The sequence below is a fragment of the Sorex fumeus genome, unplaced genomic scaffold (assembly GCF_029834395.1).
Source record: "Sorex fumeus unplaced genomic scaffold, SorFum_2.1 ptg000073l, whole genome shotgun sequence".
NCBI lineage: Eukaryota > Metazoa > Chordata > Mammalia > Eulipotyphla > Soricidae > Sorex > Sorex fumeus.
The window spans coordinates 9,926,221-9,932,220 of record NW_026606130.1 but is presented as its reverse complement, the minus strand read 5'-3'; positions in this window follow the sequence as shown (position 1 = coordinate 9,932,220).

The following is a 6,000-nucleotide window of genomic DNA, read 5'->3' as shown; positions in this document are numbered from 1 at the left end:
CTTTCTGACTCATTTCACACAGTATGATATTCTCCACGTCCATCCATTTATAATGAATTTCATGACTTCATTTCTCCTGGAGGCTGTATAGTATTCCATTGTGTAGATATACAATAGTTTCTTTATCCACTTGTTTGTTCTTGGGGACCCAAGTTATTTATAGATTCTGTCTTGTCCTGCAATGAATACATAAGTGCATATGGCATTTCTGATATGTAGTTTTTGGGGGTCCCAAAGTTTATTCTCAGAAGTTGTATTGCTTGGTATCAGACCTTTCTCTAATGCTATGCAGAAAAGTTAGATCAAAATATCAAGTTTGAACCCATAAGGTACATGGGAGTATATGTAGGCATAACCATCAATGACATTGAAACAAAAGGCATCTTCAAATATGAAACATAAATGACCAGAAAAGTGGAAGGAAAGATAAACAAATGGGGCAACATTAAACTAAGAAGCACAAGTGAAATGATTCAGAAAGAGATGAACAGACATAGAATGCATAGAATGACTGCACTCATTTGTGGAATATAAAATAACATAATATGAGACTAACACCCAAGGACAGTAGAGACAAGGGCCAGGAAGACTGATCCATGGTTGGAAGCCTCCCTCATGAGCTGGGAGAGAAGGCAGCTGGGATAGAGAAGGAAATCACTAAGTCAATGATGATTGGAGGAAATCACTCAGGCTGGGAGATGTGTGCTGAAAGCACATAAAGGACAAAACATGATGGCCTCTCAGTATCTGTATTGCAAACCATAAAGCTCAAATGTAGAGAGAGAGAGTGAAAATAAAATTGTCACCATAGAGGCAGGGGGAGGGGTAGGATGGGGGAGAGGGATACTGGGTACATTGTTTGTGGAAAATGTGCACTGGTGGAGGGATGGATGTTTGATCATTGTATGACTGAAACTCAATCATGAAAGCTATATAATTATATCTCATGGTCATTCGATAAAAAATAAAATAAAATAAAGAAGCACTTCAAAAGAAATGGTGACCAAGATGCAAAGACAGCCCACAGAATGGGAAATATTTTTTGGCCAATATCCATCTGATTGGGTCAGCCACATGGGCCATGGGCAAGGCAAACGCCCTACACTCTGTGCTATCACTCCAGCCTACATGGTCGACCCGAGTTCGATTCCTCCACCCCTCTCTGAGAAACCGGCAAGCTACTGAGAGTATCTCGCCCGCAGGGCAAAGCCTAGCAAGCTACCCGTGATGTATTCGATATGCCAAAAACACAGTAACAGTTGTCACAATGAAGACGGTTACTGGGCCTGCTTGAGCAAATCGATGAACAACGGGAGGATAGTGACAGTGTTTCATTATTGTTGTTAACTTGATATTAAGAATTCATGTTAATATATTTTGAGTATTAGGTCCTTGTTGAAGTGTGAGTTACACATATCTTCTCCCAATCAATAGATTACCTTTTCATTGTTGTAGCTGTTTCTTTAGCTTTTTATGTAGTCCCAATTGTTTATTTTTCTCTTGTTACCCTTATCATTGGATAAAAATTCTCAAAAACAGATCTAAGGTGAGTTTCAATGAGCTTATCATCTATGTCCTTAAATTTATTGTGTGGTTTCAGGTTTCTGTACCAACTCATTTGAATTAACATTGGATAATGTGAATGGTGGAATAGTGATATAGTGATCTAGTTTCATTCTTCTGCACATGGGCATCCAATTTAACACTTTGTGTTTTTACAAAAAATTTCCTTGCTCTATTCATGTTCTCTGTTGTATGTCAGCTGTCCATGTAAGAGTGGACTTATTTCTGCTTCTCATTTCTGTTCCTTTGATCTCTACAAGTACTGTAATTGCATGCTATGTTTATTTTTGTTTTGTTTTCTTACTGTGCCACATTCAGCATTGCTTAGGCCTTACTCCTGGCTGTGTTCAGATATCACTCCTGACAAGCTTGGGGACCATATGGGGTGCTGAGGATTGAACTTGGGTCAGTCATTTGGAAGGCAAGCGCCCTTCTCACTGCATTATTTCTCAGGCTCTCCATTCTTTTTTCAGGACTACTTTGGCCATTGGAGAGTTTTGTAGCTCTATAAAAAGTGAGTAGCATTTATATTATGTCTTTGAAAAACGTCACTGGAATTTTGTTGGTGATTACAATGAATCTGTACACTGCCTTAGGTAGAATGACCATTTAAACAATGTGATTTTTCCCAATTAATGAGCAAATCTTATCTTTCCATTTATCTGATATATATATATATATATATATATATATATATGTATGTTTTTTGGGTCACACCCAGCGATGCTCAGGAGTTACTCCTGGCTCTGCACTCAGGAATTACTCCTGGCGGTGCTTGGGGGACCATATGGGATATGGATCGAACCCGGGTTGGCCTCATGCAAGGCAAACACCCTACCCGCTGTACTATCGCTCCAGCCCCTTGCTCGTATTTTTAATGACACCTTCTAAATTCAATGTACTTTTTTTTATCACCTTTGTTAAGTTTATTCTTTGAGAACTGCATTATTTTGAAGTCCTCTGTTGAGGACTTTTTATTGCACTCATTACATTGCATTTTGTATTCAAATTTTTTATTTTTTTCTTCCTTTATATATTTAACTTCTTTGCTATGTATTTTTATTAATTTTATTCAAACGCATTTGCAATATCTTTTAAATATTTTTTTTGTAAGTACCAAAAATTATTGCCAGATAATTTACTTTTGTGTTTAATTATTTGAGAAGCTAGATTTTATTTAAATATTTTGTTTTAGCAGAGGTCCTCTATAGTACACTGGAAAGGGAAGGAAGATACTCTCTCCTTGTTTCCAGGTTGGGGCGAAAATCAAAAATCAGGGCTGGAGCAATAGTTCAGCAGGTAGGCCTTTACCTTGTATGTGGCCAACCCAGGTTCAATTTTCAGCACCAAATAGTCCCCCAAGCCTGGCCAGGGGTGATCTCTGAAGTCAGAGCCAAGAGTAAGCCCATATCACCACTGGGTGTGGCCCCTTCCCCCAAAAAACAAAAACATAAAATCCAGATTCACCATTCTGCCTCCTTTGATACCCTATGGAAAGGACTGACTTGCTATTGTTAAGTAGGATTCCAGTCTTCACACTAGGTTTCTACTGACAATAGCGGCAGAGATGGTCTCTTTACCTTCAGACAATCACAGAAGATCTGGATTTCCACTTGACCTACTCTGATACCATCTCTGATACCATCTCCAACAGGACATAGAATTGGGATAACTTGGTTATAGCCTAGTAAGGGTGGAATTCTACACTCCTAAACATTTTTGGTAGTATTAATTTGAAGTACAGTCGTTATTGCCTATAAGTTTTCTACCTTGTTATATTTCCCCTTTTATAGTCCTTTGGAGCGATAGCAAAGCTGGTAGGGCGTCTGCCTTGCATGCAGCCAACATGGCCGACCCGAGTTCGATTCCTCCGCCCCTCTCGGAGAGCCCGGCAAGCTACCGAGAGTATTCGATATGCCAGACACAGTAACAACAAAGTCTCCAATGGAGACGTTACTGGGCCCGCTCGAGCAAATTGATGATCAACGGGAGGGCCTTTACTTACTTTACTTATAGTCCTTTGGTTAAAAGACTATTATTAGGATCTGTATTTAATGTTTTTTTTATTTCATTGTAACCAATTGCTATTCTATTAGCTAATTTCTACAATCGCCATTGAACTCATCACCACATTGTTCTTTGGGTTCCAAGTTTATGATCTAGATTACCCTCTTTGCTCAACTTGGTATAATATAATTATACATATATAAAATTCAGAATTTTTAGCTATATTTATCAGGAATGATTAATCTTTATTTCTCCCATTTGGAGCCAGAAGTCTCCCTTTGTTACCTTTTCTCCCAATTAAGAAAGACTATAAGGTGAATCATAAATCTGTTCTAAATGATTTCTGGAAAAGGAAAAAAAAAACAGGAAATGAGTTACAATTCTCAACGCTTAAGTTTAGATCAGTTAGTGACAATTCACTCATAACATCCAAAGTGTCTTGATAACAAGACTAAGAATAGTTAAATACTAGTTCTCAGAAACAGAGATGTAGGAGGGTGGATTTATTTCTATGTCTACAGAAATCAACCCTCTCCCACTTTTAAATTCGCTTCCAGTCTTTCCCTTTACCCATGCCTAACCTACTTCTGACCTTGGTCGGACTTAAAGGTGTGCTACTAGTACCTTGAGTCCTGGTCTCTTATGTTTTCTGAGTATAAGAAAGGATATAAACAAGGAAGTCTAGGTCCAGTGTATCCTTCCTGTCTTGGTTTGTGAGGCTACTGCCTGTTGAATTTCACTCCCCAGAAGCTTCTGCCCCAAGGATCATCCCTCTACTCCTTTACACTGTGGTTTTATTCTTAGATTGTTCCCTGAAACACCCCCATACTACCCACTCCTTAGACTCATGGGAGCACATTCCATAGTCCTTCTTGGGGCTGAGGCCAATGAAGCAGTGGCGGCTGTTCAAGAATGCAGGTTGTGTGTGTGTTTGTGTGTGTGCATGTGCACACGTGTGTCTTTGTTTATTTGTATAGGGTCTCTCTTCCTGATTGGCTGGTGTTGGGGCTTATAGGATCCTCCAAATGTTTACAGTTAGGGAGCACTTGGGATCGCTGAGGATGGAACTGTAGAGAACAGTGATATGTGGCATCACTACCCCCATTGGAATTATATATATATATATATATATATATATATATATATATATATATTTCTCTGCTTATATTTTGGATTACTGAGGTTTCTTTAGGTTATGTTGTCAAATGCCTCCAAGGATTAATCCTGTCATAGAGCAACGTTGACTAGGCTAGTTACTTACATTAAAGCCTTGATATTTCTATTTGGAAAATCAAGACTATTTATTCTAAGAACCTGTGTGTTCTAGTTTCGTGGATTTATTTGGACACCTTACTGATTCTATCCTGATACATCACCAAATCCCAAAAGATCTTATGGCTGGATAAATCACTGTGACTATGCTGAAATACTAGCCATTGTTGGTTTTTTAAATGTGAGTTTGAATCCGCCGTATAAAATATACTTTACAAAACTTCCCACTACATATTTTTATGTTTTAAAATTTGTACTTGCCCGTGAGGTAATTTAAGGCATCAGATACCACCACTTTTCACTGAACCACCCCTGGAGACTTTGTGTCTCAAATGAGATCTGTGAATATGTCTAGAGATTGTGACAGAATTTGAGGATATGACCTTGTGAGGGTACTTTTCTGAGATAAGGTAGTGAGTCAGAGTGGAAAGAAGTAGAACTGTAGTGGAGGAAGAAGTGACAGCTTACAAGTCTGCTCAGGTAAACACCTAGAAAATTGAGAAACCCTGCTCAAAGGTCCTACTGTGGTTAGTAAAAGTGTCAGCCAAGATGGAAGCACCAGCCTGTTCTGGTTCAAAGAGTGAATCTCAAAGAAAAGGTGGACCCTCTGTTCAACGGAGAGAACCTTAGAAGACGATCTCAGCAGCTGCCTACCTCCTGTAGGACAAATACACAGAAACCGGAGCTCTGGAGGAGTCCATAAGAGTTCTGAGTCAGGAATTCCTACCTCTTGTAGGTCAAATATGCAGATACTCAGAATTACAAGCATTGGAGGGAATACAGAAAAGTTCAGAGTCAGAAATTCCCACCTTTCACATGAAAGCTCATTCTACACTCAGAAGGATGCCAATTGTCCATCAATATGTTCTTTCTTACACCAATAATTTTTCTGTATTTCAAGCCACACCTAGAAATATTCAAGGCTTACACCTAGTTCTGTCCTTAGGAATCACTACTGGTAGGCTCACGGGGCCAAATAGAGTGCCAGAGATGGAACCTGGATCATCTATGTGCAAAGTAACACCATGCACATATGTCTCAGGTCCCTTATCCACCAATAATGTACCTACCCACTGTGACATGTATCTCTGACTAGATGTCAAGGATAAAGCTATAAACAAAATAGGACCACCATCAAAGTACTCCTAATGTTGTGGA